This window comes from Solanum lycopersicum, chromosome 6 (assembly GCF_036512215.1).
Source record: "Solanum lycopersicum chromosome 6, SLM_r2.1".
Taxonomy (NCBI): Eukaryota; Viridiplantae; Streptophyta; class Magnoliopsida; order Solanales; family Solanaceae; genus Solanum; species Solanum lycopersicum.
In genome coordinates this window covers 39975234-39994913 of record NC_090805.1, presented here as the reverse complement: position 1 = coordinate 39994913, position 19680 = coordinate 39975234, and the positions used below count along the sequence as shown (strand labels likewise).

The 19680-nt window shown below is 29.8% G+C and overlaps 4 non-coding genes across 4 annotated transcripts; all 4 read left to right on the top strand.

Annotated features, from left to right (window-relative positions):
• The first annotated feature begins 3358 nt into the window (after positions 1–3358).
• Positions 3359–3469, top strand: MIR482c (microRNA MIR482c). Its single transcript, NR_108015.1, has one exon. It is a non-coding gene; the product is annotated as a microRNA MIR482c (primary transcript).
• A 7634-nt stretch (positions 3470–11103) lies between these two features.
• MIR482b (microRNA MIR482b) lies at positions 11104–11228 on the top strand. Its single transcript, NR_108014.1, has one exon. It is a non-coding gene; the product is annotated as a microRNA MIR482b (primary transcript).
• A 47-nt stretch (positions 11229–11275) lies between these two features.
• On the top strand, positions 11276–11372 carry LOC112941778 (small nucleolar RNA Z221/R21b). Its single transcript, XR_003247347.1, has one exon. It is a non-coding gene; the product is annotated as a small nucleolar RNA Z221/R21b (small nucleolar RNA).
• Positions 11373–11404: 32 nt separating this feature from the next.
• On the top strand, positions 11405–11550 carry MIR482d (microRNA MIR482d). The gene has a single exon (NR_130092.1). It is a non-coding gene; the product is annotated as a microRNA MIR482d (primary transcript).
• The last annotated feature ends 8130 nt before the right edge of the window (positions 11551–19680 follow it).

Genomic DNA, 19680 nt, shown 5'->3' with positions numbered 1-19680 from the left:
GGACTACAGGCTTGTCGGGCCGACAAGTCCACTTTTTAATAAATTATATTTTTTTTAATTATTAATTTAAATTATAAATTATAATTTAAAAATATTATCATAAATAGCGACAAAACAATATTACATGATGTTAATGTTACTACTTGTTAATCAAATTCACAAATAAAATTATATTTATATAATATTTATTAAGTTAAGTTACCAGTTTTAAAAAAATATTAAGTTTTTTCAAGTATAAATATCTAAATAGAAATATTAACCTGATTGTATTGAGTTTAGACTCTCTTTAATTTTAAATTTTAATATTATATTATATTTTTTAATTAAATTTTATTGACCCACGGGCCGCTCCTACCAATATTTCTCAAGTCCCTCAAATCAACAAGCTTATTCAAGCGGGCTAAAAAATCCTTTTCTCTCCAAAAATTTTAGTTATTAAATCCTGAGTTATGCCAAATCGGCCCAAAGGACCTAACCTATATTGACGATTCTAATTATTTCTCTACCTATTAAATAAATCATCATTAACATAACAAATAAAACATGTGTTTTTTGAAAATTAGCCATACCGCTAATAATATTATAACATGTCTTAGATGTATCAAATTAAATTATTAATATTACAATTATTTCAAAATTTTCAACACTAAATCATTACGAAGTGTAATAAAGATGAAAAAAAATAGCCAATGACCATTATATCTATAGAAACAAAATTGTATAGGCTCCACCAAAATAATAGTCAATATTTAACATAAGAATGCAATTATTTCAATCGACCAATCAAATATGTAATTGTCCCTTTATTCTAGGTGAGTAAGAGTGACAAATGAGCGAGTCGAGTCTAATATGAGTAAAAATTAATTAAGTTTTTCTTTCATAAAAATTGAAGTTTTTCTTACCATCTCAACTCCTTATCAGCCTCCACCACTTTTCTACTTTTTATGAGAAAACATATTTTATCTATTTAACTATCTATTTTTAAATAAATAATATGGATATTATTCCATTTTAAAAGAATTAGTTACTCAAACCATTTAAAATAGATAAATATGAGTGAATCATATAATTTAGACCCATTCTGCCACCATGTGAGTAATTGAAGTGAGCGAACATTATGAAGTTGGAGTTAAGAATGTGGGCTGCGGTAGACAAAATGTGAGGGAAGGGCCACAAATAAGGCCCAATCCATTTTTCTAATGGGCCAATCTTTCATTTGCCTACCATTGAGCACTACCCCATGAGCAACAATATTCAGAGCATCTTTTAGCTTGACAATTATCATCATGGTAGAGAAAATACGCATACTATTTGAAAATTTCATATATGGCAAACGTAATTTATAAAATAATATTATTTGGGTATAGTTTACATAATTACATTCTATAGGTATAGTTTAGTTTGTTATGTATTTTTTAATTTGTATAAAAAGTTTTCTTTTAATTTATACAATATTTTACTTTTTAAATTTGTTATGTTAATATTTTTTTTATATATCTAGGAATTTCTATATTGCACAATACTTTAATATGTGTATTATATTTGTAATATGTGGATATGTAATTTAGTGGTTTTTTTAAAAAAAATTAATAATTAAACTGATTGTATAATATTCATTTGTTAATTATATATGTGATAAGTTTGAAATTTATTCGTATATTTGAATATGTAGTGTTTATATATACAGTATTTTGTCATGTTCATAGTTTTTTTTATAAATCCACAAATTTGTATAATGTACTATAATTTTAAGTGTATATTATATTTGTATTTGTGCATATGTAATTTTGTGTTTTTTTTTAATTAATGATTAAACTAATTGTATAATATTTTCATTTGTCAAACGTATATGTGGTAATCTCGAAAACTATTTTAATATACAACTGGTAATGTTTATATACAAAAAGGTGTGTTGTAGTTTATGTATACATACAACTGTGGACAGTTTAAGTACAGAAGATGGTGTTGCAAAATGTTTGTATATGTAATTGTGTAGTGTTTATATACAAAATAATGTGTTGTATTCTGTTATTTGCGAAAAATATTGAAAGCTACAAATTTGGCAGTTATCTGTGAAAAGCGGGAGTACGATTGGAGGGAGAAGTCGAAACTTTTTTCAATTCTAGATTCAAACTAGAAGAGGGAGAGTGATTTTAGGAGAAAAATATGAAATGAGGATGAGAGAGATAAATTGGATTTTGTATAAAATTTATACAAAATTATCGGATGGCTTTTTTGATTTGGTATAGAAATAGGTAGGAGTCCCATTACTTGTGACCAAAAAAAAAAACTGAAACTATATTTACTGATAGTAAATAAATTAAACTATACCCTTATAAATTAATTATGTAGGAATGTTTGTCATTTCACGTAATTTTTCTTTAATGATTTTAGCTACACTTGTAAAAAAATTACATTCTGTAATTGTATTTTACTTCCTTAGAATTTTTTTTCTAACTATAACAAAAACAACTATTAGCGATAATAAATATGCACATTAACAAAGAGTGTTAAAACATTTTATTTGCACTAGTGGATGAAAAATTATTTAAATTTACAACTCAAGATATCATAATCTCTAAAAATCCCTACCATTCAAAAAATATTACAAATTCTATCTCGAATACATCTCTATCCTATCTTGAATATATCAATATCCCCCTCGGATGCATCCCTCCCATTAAGAATGTATCATTTGTAATGTATCAGACAACCAAAGAATGTACCCCAGCACCCAAATGTATGAGATTTCTATAGTTTTGCCTTAGTTAATTGTCATTGGGTCCAATGTCGCCATAGGTTTTACGACACTTACAAAAAATGTTAATTGATTTTGGAAAAATATATTTAACGGCTATTAAACTATTGCCTATAAAAATCATTTTTTGGTGTATGTCTCTCTCCTCAATTTCCTTTATCTCCGTCTCTCAACCCCCTCTCTTTGTAGTATGTGTTTCGTTGTGTGATACTCCTTAACAAAGACATAAAATTCATTAAATTGTATCCTGTCATATATATATAAATACACATAAATAAATATTTGTATCAACTATATCACTTTAACGTTCGTATCAACATACTATATGGAGTATCATTTATCAAGCTATATTAGGTTATATTTCCATGAATGATACAAGAAATATGATTATTGAATTTGGATGAGAAATATATTATCAGTTCTTCCCATTAAGTAAATTTGGAATCATCATATATAGAAGCCATTGGAGTTAAGTTGACAAAATTAAAACATACGGGGTACTATTTTCATACTCATTATATTAGGGTGCGGCCTCTTCTCATCATCTCTGTATAGAAGGAGAATAGCTTGTAAAATTTGTAGGAAATAGAAAGGGGATGAGTGTTTCGAGGAGGTGTTGGAGTGGGTGGTGTGGTAAGATTTCATATTTATTTTCCATAAAAATTGAGATCTTGCCAATACCGCCCATTCCTATGGCTTCTGATCATTTCTCTCTTTCCTTTTTCTTCCCTTGTTGAATCTGTTGCATCATAGCTCTAAATCCTGTTGATTTTTTTTTCCTTTTGTTCAGTTATGGAGATTTTAAGTTGGTGATTGGTTCATATGAATCTGTTGCAACTCTTATATGTACGAAGGATGTAAAATTTGCTGAAAAACATGATGAAAGCTGGGATTGTGCTCAGATCTAGTTTTTATTTGAGAATTTTGAATGAACAACCATCTGATTGAACAATATTCAGGATTTAATTCTGCTTAAATTAGATGCATTTAATAAAACTCATATTTTTCCTAATGAATCTCTAACTATACGATCTCATCATATTTGACTATGAGTTCTATAATTATGATAACATCAACTCAAAATTTCTCCTTGAATGGGTCTGCTTTTAGTTGCTTAAGGGACATAACAAGTTTGGATTTGGTGAATTTATATAATGAACTTGTGTCAATCGATCTAGTATTATTTCTTGAATTGCATGCCCTCCCTGAAGAACTTGAATGCCTCAATATCAATCTTATGTATATTTTATCTTTGATTGGTGATATGCTGTTTTATTGTAGTTGAAAGGGGATTGCCTAATTGCTGAACTCAAAATACACTTGTTAATTTAGTTTATTTGTACTTCCCTTTATGAATAATGGTTGCTGCATTTGGTTAAGCTATAGTTTTAGATAATTGCATTCAAGAGAATATACTTAAACTTCATCATTCAACACAGTTGCATGCTTGCATCAAAGAAAAGGCAAACCATGGTTATACCCTATGTAATCTTGCTATCTTTTTGGATCTGACTGACTTGTTTCTATATTTTTATTGGATAATATTCCTTTTTCCAAATTTCATGTGTTAGTCAATATTTATGATTGAGGTAGGGGTAAGTTTTGCGTAAACTGTTCTTCCTAGACCGGGTATTTTGTTGTAGTAGTCAATATTTCTTACAAAATCGATAATTTCTCAAAATTATGTTTTTTAGGATACTTGGTGTGTCAAAGCATATCACTCTCTAAACTTTCAGTTAGGTGCTCCATATATAATTGGTGGTTATGCAGAATCTGCAACTAGTCTATGTCTCTCTGTCCTATTATATTCAGAACTGGTTATCTTTGGAACTCTCTTTGACAGCTGAAGCCATTGATCTTTGGTTGCGACGTAGTGTTACTCATTTTCACCCCTTAATTTCTTGAACTTCAAACTTTTTCTGATTTGTGTCTGCACTCATAAGGAAACAATATGTTTATGTTGCTGGCATACACTTCCACTGAGAAGTTCAAGTGTGTACCTTGTCCGATGCTTCAATCATGGCTATACTGTTCTCGTGTCATTTGCAATGATTTGGTATACAACTTTTAACACTTTTGATAAAGATATGTATGTATACTTGTACTTATTCCATGTCAAATGTTGCAGTAATGTTATCCTACCTTTCACAAGACTTACGATTTACTTCAAAATTTTATTTCAATAGATGTTCTTTTACAGACATTTTTGCTTGAACGGCTAAGATTGATTACTTCAAGAATCATGCTATAATCGTGACATTTTGTTTGTCATGATCACGACAATCGTTTATCGAATTAAATTTGACAGGTAAGACAAGTTCTCTTTGAAGTTCCTTGGTGGACCAGAGCTTATTGTAAAGGTTATAGTGCAGCTGAGAAATGAAGAGCTAAGAACGTCTAAGCTATCACTAGATTTTCTTTTTTCCTCTTGGAAACCATCAAAGATTTCTTTGCTGGTCTGTTTCTTTTGACATCTGATTGGAGATTGAGAACCAAACTCTATGTTTGAACAATAAGAGTTGCTGTATAGATCCTCATTTTTCAATGTTTCTTGTTTATTGTTGTGGCCTTCTCCTGGTGTGAATAATTGTACTATGGGTATACAGTTAGCTGGCTGACGGCAAAGAAATCACATCAATCAAAAAGGTATATTACGACCCATATTCCAATAAGCCGCGATGGCACCTAACCAACCCGTCAAGAGAATCAATCGACACGAATATACCCAGAATGGATTGGAACTTGAGGGGCTCAGATGGGTTTCAACATTGTAGGCCGTAGCGCAGTCAGAACTAGTCGAGTTTGACTGGATGACTGTGCACCAACAGTAGTCAAGTGCCATCGACAATGCGCAGTGCTGCTAAGGTCTTGCCTAGGTATTTCAAAGTCGAGTTGAGTATTTTCATTTCTTTCTTCACTATTTTAAGACATGAGGAGCTTGATTTTGAGAGGCTCTAAGCGAGGATTTCATCTATAATCTTGTGGTAAGTGATTCTAACTCAGATTTGAGATTATATCATGAATCTAACCTACGGTCTATCATTTGAACATGTAGTCAAAGGTGGAAATATCTAGAGTCAACTAAATCTAAATTTGAAATGGAAATCTAAGCATCTAAAATCTAGGAAATTGTTCTTCAAGACTGATTTGAGCCCGGCTGAGAACTAACGAGGCCGTAGGAGTGTGTTTAAGCAATTGAGCATTTCAAGAGAAAATATTTGATCTTCACTAGGAAGTGAAACTTTAACTCTTTAAGTTCCTTATTTTTCATCATAGAACATATCTTGTTTCTTGCTTGTCTACATTTAAACTATCTAATCGTCTATGGAGCTAGCATGAGTTAGATTACTCTGTTTTGAAGTATCATTCATAGACTGCAGAGGGTCCTAGTATGTATGCTTACATTGTTTTGATATTTTCAGTAGCTTCATCATGTGTTTGTGATTTCTATTAGCCGTTTAACTTGGTTTATCATTCAGTTAGCATCACAGACGCCCTAAACATTATGTGACCTCTAGTAAGTTTTTTCTACTAGAGAGTTGGTTGATCTGTTTAATAACATGAGAAACCTCCTAAAAGCTCTTCATTTTGTGATTAATCATGTTGATAATGAGGGGCTGGTAAAGATCAAAGTGTTATTTTATGAAGAAAAAAAATAAGTGCATAAATTGCACCAGGTAATTGTCGAGAGAGGGCAGAACCCCATTATTCATTAACCTTGTTTCAATTAAATCTCCTATGGTTAAAATAAAAACTTATTAAAACATAGACGTGTTAATAATTCAATTGGATATTTTCAACTAGTAAAATTTAAGAGGAATTTGCACAGATAGTGTTATTTTGCTGCTAATTTATCATACATAGTGATATTTCTGATAATTACGGTACATGACGATAATATTGAAATTTACATTGTATCTCAAATACAACTTCATTCTTTTGAAATTCTCGTATTGAAATTTACATTGTATCTCAAACATGTTTCTTTTGAAATTCTTGTACCTTTTGAAATTCCGCTTTGTATTTCAAATCCAATCTTCTGAAATTTATGTTGTATTATTGATACAGTTATATAATTTCTTCGCTCAATTTAAGTTGGATACATTTTGTTTATCAACTCTGAAATCTAGTTTTATTAGTATTAAATATAGCAATTTTAGGACAAGTCGCTCTAATATGCAACATTCGTTTAGGGGGGCTTAAGGAAGCACTCACTTTTGTTGGACACACTTTATCAATTTTATTAGATACACTGATATTCGAGTGCAATCTAAAAAAGTTTCAGAAACAATTTCGAAAATCAATAGATTCTTAATAAACTAAAAAATGTTTCTGCTACACACATGTACAATCTAGCTACATAAGTCAATAAAATCGAACAGTAATAATCACCAGTGAACTCAGCAAAATCATTAAAAGAAAGACGCATCCAAAACAGTATCATCCAAGACACGACCACGAGGTAAAATTTTATTACCATCGTTCGTCCTTGTCACGATTATATTTGACCTTTTAAACCAAAAAACAAGGCATAATAGCGCTTTTTTCACAATGACAAAAAAAATTAAAAGCCATTTGCACAGAATATGAGCACAAATCGTTTTAAAGAGAAAAAAAAATCTTGGTTTGAAAGAGGAGAAAAGGAAAATGAGATTTTGATTTGGAAATATAAAGATATATATAAAAGGGATTCATTAAGGATATATTTGTCATTTTAGCATTTTTTTTAATTGCGGTGGGCCTCAAAATTAGTTCTAACTCGCACAGAAAACGTGCATAACACATGTTTTGTCAGGAGTCGCGTGTTTATTTATAAAATTATGGGATAGTTAAAGTGTCTATTTGTAAACTGTGAAAGTTTGAGATTAAACTTAAAATTTGAAATCAAATTTAGGGGCAAATATATGTATTATGGTATTATTTAAGTATTTTGCATGACATGACCAACTATTAGTAGCAGAAATGAAGGAAAAAAGAGAGTATTTGAAGCATATGTAGATGCAAACCATATTCTCCAACTCTTAACAAAATGGACAATCAGCTAACACAGTGCATAAATTGAGATTATAGGACCTGATAAGGCGTAGTTAACTCGTGTTCTGTTTTTTTTTCAATTATAAAAAAAATGAAACCCAAAGTTACAAAGCACTAGACAACAATATTTACCACAATACTTTTTGACCGCTAGTCGAGGTTAATGCCTTCCTTTCAACAATGACATTGTGATTCTTTTGAGATGTTTAGAGTATTTGACTATGAATTGTATCACAATGTCATCAGCACTTGAATATTTGCATTTCTGTTGAAGTATTTGCTTTTAAAGATTGGATCTTGATGAATATTTATGTATTCTCAACTTCTGCGTTGACATATAACATATTGTCTGCTGACTGCTGAATTGCTCTTAGTTATCAAGCTTACTTATTAGTGTTGACTGTTGAATTCAGCATTATAGTCAATATGTTTGGTTTTGATTTTGGGCTGGACTTGGGATTTTGCGGTTGTGGGTGCTCAATTCCTTTTAATAAAAAATTGCTAGTCAAGAAAGATTTAGTTAGTAAATGAAATAAAAAAAATTAGGAAAGTGTGTTTGGCTGTTTGGCTCAGCTTAAAAGCTGGTCAAACTGACTTAAAAGCTGGTTTTTGACTTATTAGCTGTTTGGCAATACTCAAATCAGCTTATTTTAAGTTAAAAAAACTTATCTTAAGCCAAAAGTTAAAAGCGGGGGTAGAGGTGCTTTTTTTTTTAGCTTATAAGCTGTTTTAAGTTGATCTCATTTTTATCTTTTTATGCTTAATATTTTTATACAATCTCCAAATTACCCATATAATCCTAACATTTCTTTCTTCCATTTTCCCTTTTCACGCTTTTAAAAGTACTTTTTTAAAGCTGCTTTTATTAAGTCCATCCAAACGGGTCCTATGAAGCAAGTTGCCTTTAACAATAAGTTGAAAGGTTACACCATGATTTGAATCCTCGGTGTGGGGCACAAATAATCTCAAAACTCAACTTTACGACCAAAGCACCTACAGGCCATTTTGTTCAATGGGTCTGCCCCGATGTGAGCCAATATGTCCGGTTTTCATTTTGGGTAGTATTTATGTAGTATAATGTGACAGAGTTGGTTGATGAACTGTGGCGGTTCAAAATTGCTAAATTTAACATCTAAATACATCAATGTTACTTAAGCTTCATCATTTGATATAGTTGCATCGGAGAACAGTTAAGACCATGGTTAATAAATGGTGTAAACTTGCCATTTTTCTGATAAGCAATATGTAAGTGTTGGTTTGGTTTTGTCAAGATTCAGTAATTGATTCTTTTCTCTGTTTGTAGTGAAAATTTGTAATTCTAAATTGAGTTCCATGTATTGTTCTATGTGCAATACACGATCGAAACAATTTTCCAAGTAATGGACTTTGAGGATGCTTGGGGTTTCCGAAGCATAGCTTTTACTTTCAAAACTTCAGTAAGATGCCCCAGTAAATCTGCAGAACCTGCAAGTTACCTCTCCTTTGTAGATGAAGCATTGATCTTAGACAGCATTACTCATTTCCCCTCAACTTGTTGAAATAAAAACTTTTTTTTTAATTGTTTTAATACTGATATGATAATAATTTGTTTTGTGTTGATGGAGCACAATTGCATATCGTCTCTTATGCTTCATAAATGGCAGTTTTATTGTTCTTGCCGTATACAATGTTTGGTCTACAAGTTAAAATCTTCCTCCTTTTATAGAATGTATCCTTGTAGTTTATGTCAAATGTCATGCTCATCTTTGGCTCAAACCTTTTTATTTTATGACAAGGTAGAGCTTTTATTGAATGGTTCTAACCTGCTACTGAGATATTGCAGCCTCGGAGTTAATTTAGGAAAAAAATTATCAACACCGGATGTTTACAAAAGCCAATGCAATCTGCTGATTTAATGGAGTAAAATGAACAATGAATTTAAACACATGACATACATGCATTAATTTGGTGTAAACATCCGATGGAGATAAGTTTTACTCGTTAATTATGCTCTCTTATGATGTAATCTGCATTTTACCTAGCGAATCGAATGATTTACTCATCAACTTCGAAAAAGAATCATATTTCGCCAATTGAATTTTCAGTTTTCTGGATCATCACTCTTTGAATGTCACCCTGATAGGGCGAGCTTATTGCAAAGGTTATAGAGCAGCTGAGAAATACACAATTAAGAATGTATAAGCTCTATACCAAGCTTCGTGTGCAAATAACGGAAGTTACTGCACAGAAATGTATTGATTCATATTTGAAATAGTCATCTCATAGAGTATATTTATTATTTTACCATTATCAATTTCGTTAGCTAGTTATAAATGGGAGAATTGAATTAAATCATCTTTTTTACGGTTGATTCGATTGTAAATTTTTTTTAACACTGATTAACTTGATTTTTATTAAAAATCATTGATTATTATTAAAAATCAATTCAATTACTGCTTTATAGTTATAGTTTGTCAATTACGATTCGTAATGACATGTTATAGAAAGGAGAGTTGCAGGCGAGATTGGGAGAGTGAAGCGAGAGGTGTGCGAGAGAGGGCAGAGAATAGAACAGAGGTGAATTGTATATGGGTATCGATTACATAATTGTAGAAATATATTTGATATATATAGAGAAGCGGGCAAGAGAGTAAATTTTTTTTATAATTTGCATTTTGTTTGTATAATTCACGGTTACGTTTATATAATTCGTGTGCTCTTATATAACTGAGTAATATAAAATCTAGTTTTATACAAAAATGACAAGACTCCAAATAATAAATTGATACAAACTTAGATATATGACCTTTAAACAACTATTACGAATTTCAAAACATGTTTATACAAACTTTTAAAAGTTATACAAATATGATGATAAAACTGAAAAACTTAAGGAAATCATCGTCATATATAAATACAAATCAAACGAATAATTATTGATTAAAAATTATATAAATGTGATAAATTATACAAATTTGAAATTAACACATATAATTAATGATTAGTGTTAGTCACAAGTAATAATTATGATAAATTATACCTACGATAATTAATTAAATGAATTTACTTTAACTAAGTAATTTTATTTTATAGTTTCCCTACTTTAAAATACTAAAGCTTTGGAATAAAGAAATGTACTCTATTTGTCGCTGATTTTGTAATTATTGTAAACTTAATAGGACACGATGGTAAACTCACAAAAATTAGGGTTTCAACTCAGCGGAGACTTCACCATGTCTTTTGCACTATATAATGAACACACCACTCAACATAATCAATAAACCTACATACAGCCGCTTACTGTTTATTCATAAAAAAAAATTCAGAAATTGGGAAAGGGATGAAGATTTTTGGGAAGCTTTTGGCGTGAGCGGTGGGGAAAGATAGATCTATCATATTAGTATGATATGATAAATCTTGCCTACACCGCCCATGCCCATGGCTTCCAATGATTTCTTCCTTTCCATACAATTTCTTCATGTTATTTTTTTTCTTTTTCAAAAAGAGCTGTGATGAGATTTAGAGATTGTCATGCACCACTCTTACAAATTTTAAATTTGAGTGATGATAAATTTCTCGTACCCATTTTGTTTCTGAGCTCTTTATACATATTGTTATTATTTTGTGGGAAATGGAAAGGGAGGAGGGATTTGGGAATCTTTTGGAGTGGGTGGGATGGAAAAATATTGTATTTTTTTTTCTAACGGAAAAAAAGATGAGAATTGAGATTTTTCCTATTCCACCCATGCCAATGGCTTCCAGTCATTTACTCCTTTTCCTTATCTGCTTTTGGTATTGCATAATTACGCTAATATTTTCTCAATTTAACATGTGTAGAAAAGATTATTGACTGAATATACAGTAAGATCTGATAAAATAAAAATTATGAGGTATTATTAGAGATTAGTTGTGTTACTCAACGTTTATTCTTCTATACTTTTACTTGTCGGAGTAATCTAATATGTTTGATAATGCATTTATGCATTATAATTGAATTAGAATTTCATATTTGTGTTAGAATTCACCAGAAAGAGTTTCCAATTATGAATTGTTTACCAAATTAATTGTGATATCTTGGTCATTGTTTCCCGGGTCAAAAAGTTGCTTGTTGTGACATGGGCTCTTCTAAATTCTAGAGTGATTCATTCGATTTTTATTGAAAAATTATATTGTATATATATACATATAATCTTAATATACACTTTTAGTGAACGACTCAAAATGAAGCACTATGTGGGATGAAAGATGCAACTCAAAAAATTTAATTGATGGGTTAGATTTAATACATTAAGATAACTCATAATTATAATTGTGAGATAATTTAGTAATTCGTAACCATTAGTTTAAATAAATGATACATTATCTCCTATATAATTAAGAACTTGTAAAAATGAACGGAATGAAAATAAAGAGGAGTCAAATCTTAATTGAAGAAGTACTAGCTATATTATATTGACACACTATATCGATCGTATATTAATTTTATATTAATAAGATAAAGACACTTTGTTTGACCAAAAGAATAGATTTTTTAATTGAAATTCATCTCTAAAATTGACAATTAAGCGCCTAAGGCTACACGCATGTATCAAGTCTTCTTTAATTTTTAAGTTTTTAATCAGAAAATCATCTCAAATATTCCTCAAATCATGTAAAAACACCTCTAAATTGTTACTTAACCATATTAAGCTGTTTCAAGTACGCATTGCTTTGTGCTAATATTGCTGGATAACTTAATTTGAGCATAAAATATTTATTAGATTGAAACATAAATGTGAGCTATCGAAAATAAAAATAAAAATGAATGTGGGCTATCGAGTGCCAGTATAAGTTGGAGATGTTATGCCATTTATTGGGCTAGGTTATTGGGCCAGAAAACTAATGTTTGCTACAATGTAAAGGAACTTCGTCTAATTGGCAAGTTTTGAATAATATTATTATTTAATGTTTGATATAATAATAATAATAATAATAATAATAATAGGAGAGTACTTACTTTTACCGTTTTATTTACTTTAAGTAATTTTGAATTTAGTATAATTTATTTTTAATTTTGTCACACACTTCAAAAATTAAAATGACTTTAGAGTAGTTTTGATCAATTTTTTAGTCAATTCAAACAGGTTTTGAATCATCTGCTAACCCATGTACTTAAAATTTACTCTCTCTATCCAATAATAGTTGTCCACTATTGATTGATATAGAAATTAAGAAAATAGTAAATGATAATATTAATTTAACCAAATCACCCTTATTGAAAATAAAACATTGAAAAAAGATAGTATTTAATAACAAGGATGAATAGGTATAAAATGATAAATTATTCATTAAAGTTATGAACTGAACAAATATCATTGAATATTTTAAAATAATATAATAAACGTGTAAAGATAAACGAAGAAAATTTTACTCTAATATCTTTCAATTTTTTAAAAAATAAGAATTTTAGCACCTTTTAAGTACCAGTCATTTTTATCATGTGACGAGTCTTAAGAATATTGTAGAGTGCATGAAAATTGAGGTTAATGTTAGTGGAAAAAAAAGAGTATTTGTTGAAGGAAGAACTTCCCTTTTTTGAGCTTTAAGCTGAATAATTTGCCTAAAGTTTGTTCGAGTTATATAATATATTATTGACTATTGTATTTTTGAATAAAACAAGTTAAGAATCTTATTGTTAAATCAATAAGATTTTTCGGCGAAATATTCACAATTTTTAATATATTTTATTCTTATAGTTGTGTTTTCACTAGAGCCATCAATATGTTGGACCGACTTGTCTAATTGTTATTTAATAAGATTGGGCTAAGATTTTGGAGTTCATTTTAAAAAAGAGTTTTTTAGCCCAATCTGAATAAACCTGTTATTTGTGCGGTTTAAAAAATATCGATAGGACCGATCTGTGAGCTAATAAAAATTAATTAAAAATATAAGATAATATTAAAATTTAAAATGAAAGAAAGGTCAAACTCAAAATGATTAGGTTAATATTTCTATTTAGATATTTTTAATTTTACTTGAAAAAGAACTTAATAAATATTATCAAGATAATTCTATTTATAAATTTGATTAACAAGTTGTATTATAACATTAATATCATGTAATATTATTTTGTCGATATCTATGATACTATTTTTAAATTATAATTTATAATTTAATTTAATAATTATAAAAAAAGAAAAATAACAAAAATCTCTTCTTAAGTTCACGTATTACCCTTAGGCTTTATCCCCTATTAGTTTTAAAAATCCTTCATTTTTAAGTCAAATAAGGCGGATACAAAAATATGACAAAAAATGAGACGGATACAAAAATGTGATAAAAATGAGACAAATACAATAATATAAAAATTAGGTGGATACAAAAATGTGACAAAAATGAGGCGGATATAAAAATGTCACAAAAAATATATAATGTATCCACCACCTTTTTATTGTATCAGCCCTATTATGTATTCGTGTTTTTGTATATTTTTTAGGGATGTCGCTTATTAGAAACTTATAAGGGACAAATGGTCATTTAGCCCTAAAAGTATGTTATTTATGTCATTTGCCCTAAAAAAATTATATAATTTTTAAAGAAGTGGGCTAGCCCGGCAAGTTGTAGCCCACGTACGTGTGGGTTGAGCCGATCATTTTTTGTCCCGCAACAAAAATGGGCTAGCCCGGCAAGTTGTAGCCCACGTACTTGTGGGTTGAGCCAATCATTTTTTGACCCGCAACAAAAATGGGCTAGCCCGACCTAACCCGTAAAATGTCAAATATGTATGGGATAGCCCGGATGGATGGGCTAACCCATATTGACGGCTCTAGTTTTCACCAACAATTTTAGAAAATTTTAACAATTTTTTTTTCAATGAGAACCATTTTTTGAGAAATATATGGAAATGCAAAATAATTTTTCCACTTAAATCTTCACTATATATATTTCTTACGTCTAAGCATAAAAGAATTCAAACAAAGTAGACAACTGATTCATGAATCGATAATCTTATTTCTCTTCAAAAAGAAATTGGGAAAGGGTTTGATATATCCCTTAACTTTGTTATTTGGAGTTGATATACACTTCATTATGAAAGTGGCTCATATATAACCTTACCGTTAAACAAACGGCTCACATATACCCATGCCGTTACAAAATGAGCTCATATATACCCTTCATTTAACGGAAGTTAAAAAATTAGTTTTAAATTTATATTTTTTACTTTTAATTTTTTTTAAAAATAACTTAGGGTATATATGATTTTTCTATCAAAGTTCATGGTATATTTTAATTTCTTTCACTCATAAATTATTTTTTTACTTCTTTTATTATAATTATTTGAATTTCTTATTCTTATTTTTTTTCTTTCATTCCTTAGTGTAAAGCGAGAAAAAAATAACTATTTTTTTTGTCTCTATTGTAATTTAATTTTGTATTCGAAGAAAAAAATTTGATCATCTACAATAAGTTTTACAAAAATATTAGTGAAACATAAATTTGATTATCAAAATAATATTTCTAGCTAGTCATTGAAACAAAAAAAAGTAACAAAAAAAATCTATATATTTATACTTTTACTTGAAAAAAAATTAATATATAGAGATAATTTCAGAGACCTCCCTCCAGGCTTCGCTCTATAACACTCGCATTCCCTGTGGTTTACGATATTACATCTACCTCCCTTATTTTCATTTACTTGTAACCATTCTTTAAACCTATTTAAAATAAATAAAAATTAATATAGATTTGATAATTTTACTCTTTTTTATATAAATTTCTTCTTATTAATAAATACTATATAAAAATTAACTCATTTAACAAATACTTAAAAATAAATTAACACAAAGACTTGTTTTTTTAATTCAACAAATATCAAAGTCTTCAACTAAGTTGACCACATTTTCACCAAATATTAACTCTTTATCTCTATTTCACCTTTACCAATTCACGTAAATTTTTTCCTCACATTATCCATCATTTTCCAGCAACAATTTCTTCAAATAGAAGACAAAATTGAATTTTCCAAGAAAGAAATTCGATAAGAACGATAAGATTTTGTTCTAGTTAAACATTCACACAAGCGAAGAAGAAACATGATCCAACGAATGAAGATAAATCATTGAAAATTAGATCTAAACATTCATATATAAGGGTAAGTTTGTCGAATCTAAATTAATTGATATTTATTTAAATAGGTTTAAAGAATGGTTACAAGAAAATGAAAATAAGGGAGGTAGACGTAATATCGAAAACCACAGGAAAGGTGAGTGTTATAGAGCGAAGTCTGGAGGGAGGTCTCTGAAATTATCTCTATTTATTAAGTTTTTTTTCAAGTAGAAGTATAAATATATATAAATAAAAATATTAACCTAATTATTTTAAATTTAGACTCTCTTTAATTTTAAATTTTAATATTATATTATATTTTTTCATTAATTATTATTGACCCACGGGCCGGCCCTACCTATATTTTTCAATCCCATCAAATTAACAGACTTATTCAAGCAGGGCTAAAAAACATTTTTCTTAAATTGGCTTCAAAAATCTTAGTACAACCTTATTAAATTCCAAGTTAGACCAGGTCGGCCCAATGAGCCTAGCCCATATTGACGGCTCTAATTGTGTCTGTATCATTAACTTATAACAGATGACATATTAATAATGGACATTCATTTTAGGACATGTATTTTTCTTTTTCCAATTTTATAGTCATGGACGTGCAAATTGATTTTGTATTTATTTTAAGTGTATAAATGTAACGAACTGTTTAGTCGTTTTGAGCAGCAGATTTTATTTCTGGAAAAACTGGCTGAGACGACGGACCGTCATGAGCACGACGGACCGTCGAAGGGGTCTCGTCCCAAAACACTTAGATTTCTGAAATTTGGGTACTGAAATCGACTCTCTGAACTTCGTGACGGAATTGCAGGACGGACCGTCACAGGCGTGACGGGCCGTCACAGATCCTTCAGTAAATTTCAGTCTCTGAACTCTGTGACGACTCAGCAGGACGGACCGTCGCAGGCACGACGGCCCGTCACAGGATGCGTAATCCCAGGCTGGGTCGAATTTCTTTAAATATTTTAAGGGACGTTTTGGACTATTCCTGCTTATAATTATAAAGTTGGTGGTTGAATATTAATAATCCAATTTCTTGAGGGTTAAAGGAGATAACCTTAAATTAATTAGTGGGTTATTTTGTCATCTTTTATACTTAATTATATGTTAATTAGGGTAAAAGAAAGAGGGTTTGAATAAGAAAAATAGAAAGAACAGAGGAGAAGGAGAGAAACGATCAAGAGAGAGAGTAACGAAGAAGATAACAAAGCTTTGGGGAAATTGCTTGCTTGATCACGAATCTTCGGTGGAGGTAGGTTATGGTTTTTATGCTATTCGTAGTAAACTATTAATAGCGAATGATATGTATTGGGTAGTGTTGTAAACCCTTCTATATGCTTAATTGTATGCTTGCATGAATGTGATTATATAATTGTGATAAAATAAGCATGATGAAGCTATTGAATCCTAAATCTTGAACAGAAACCCTAATCTACTTTGTTAATGATGATGCCTTGGTATAAAAGAAGGCTTGATGAACGAAAGTAGTGAGATTAGGGGATCGGGTGCCACGTTCCGGTACCAGGATAGTATATGAGGATCGGAGTGTCATGTTCCGACACCAGGATAGAATATGGATCGGGTGTCACGTTCCGGTACCAGGATAGTATACGAGGATCACAGTGTCACGTTCCGACACCAGGATAGAATATGGATCGGGTGCCACGTTTCGGTACCAGGATAGTATATGAGGATCGGAGTGTCACGTTCCGACACCAGGATTAGCAAAGAGAATGAATCTTGAAATATGTTAATATACTCAATTTAATGAACCTAATTTCCAAATGAGTATGATGGGGAGGCGTGAGTCCTCATTGATGAGCTTGGTGTTGTGACCAAGGGTTATGGTAATTGTAAATGCCGCATGTTGAGTATTGTAGTTGTTTTTATGATATTATCTGATATATACTGTTTTCTATTTTGAGTTGGCCGATGATATCTACTCAGTACCTGTGTTTTGTACTGACCCCTACTTGTATGTTTTTCTCTTGTTATTTGTGGAGTGCAGCAAACGTGCCGTCGACTTCAACTCAACCGCAACTCTAGCCAGTCTTCATTACACCGGATTTCAGGGTGAGCTAATGTTTCTAGCTTGGACTGGGTCTTCCTCTTCATGTCTTGATGCCTTGAACTTTCGGCATGGACTAGCTTTTTACTTATTCTAGCTTCTTAGATACTCGTAGGTTAGTAATTTGAAATAGATGTTCTTGTGATGATGACTTCCAGATTTTGGGATATTAATTGATAAATTTTAGAAGTTGTTATTGATGTCGTTAATGAGTTTTAAGTCTTCCGCATTATTTTCTGTTATTATGTTAAAATGTTGGGGTTAGATTGGTTGGTTCGCTCACATAAGAGGGTAAGTGTGGGTGCTAGTCGCGGCCCGATTTGGATCGTGACAGTAAACACAAATAATCGGTAATTACAGTAAATATCCATAAATACTTTGATTATGCCTAAATTCATTGTGTTTTAAATTGAAGTGATCATTTGAAACATTTAACTTCAACTATTGATTAGTTAGTTCTCCTCTTCAATTTAATAACGTCCCTAATTTTATTGACTTCCTTGTTCTCGACTTTTTTCAACCTTAAGATTAATTAATAGTAATATTATTAATATTAGTTGGGGATATATATGGAACTAAGAGGGGTGTTTTGGATTGTTTAAACGTAGGCTTGACTAAATATATATAAAAAATATGATAATATAATAGCACAAAATTATAAAATTACATGAATAGTTTGAAATAACTATAAACATGATTAAGAGAACTCATAAAAAATAAAACTTCTAACATGGTTATACAATTATAAATAATTTAGTATCTTAATCTTCTGCTCAATCCGCTTAAAAAAGAATGATCTCCTTTCCTTTTTAATCTGTTTAAAAAAAATAACTTTTTTTTTCTGGTTACATATTAATTTTAGATTTTCACGTGACATATTTTAAGAAAAGGACAATTTTGTATATTTGACCTAACTTTAATTTAAGACCATAAGATTCAAAAGTCTTCTTTATATTTTTAAACTCCGTGTCAAGTCAAACTAGATTATTCTTTGTGAAACGGAGGAATAGTTTTAATTCTTTTTTCAATAGGAATAGTCTTAACCCTTAAAGGTTTCAATCCTGTTTCTAATTGGATGTCTTATTTTAAATTTTGATGTGAATGTATAGAAAAATTTTATGGTATTCGAGGGACAAATATGAGGTAGCATATAAAAATTGTACGAGCCTTCTTTTATAATTTGACAAGTGGATAATTGAGTTTTTTCTCTCTTACTTTTTAACTTTTTCCCATCATTTTAACTTTTTCACTTCTTGTTTTGTTCTAACCATTATTTCAAATTTTGCTATTTTTGGTTATCTTTAAACAATTTGAAGTGTATAACATTTAGCCTAATTCATCATACTCCCAAACATCCCATGTTAGTTACCTTAAGTACTAAAAATAATTATTTATATATCGATAAACACTTAAATGTAATTAATATTCTTCTAACAAGAAAATATAATAGAAAGACCATATGTAATCTTTATAAATAATTATATAAGTGTTGCTTTTACTTTCATCTAATTCAAAATCGAAAATCATTCATAACTCCTACATACATATATACTTTCTCAATTTATATGATATATATTTATTTTTGAAATTCAAGCTATATAAAATTTAATTGATATTTTAAAAATATTTTTTATCATTATATTAACATGATAAGAATTGCAACTTATAGTATTTCTTCAAAAATATAACCTTCTCACTAAGTTGCAATTCAACCTAAAATATTATTAGTTGGCATTCTTATCAT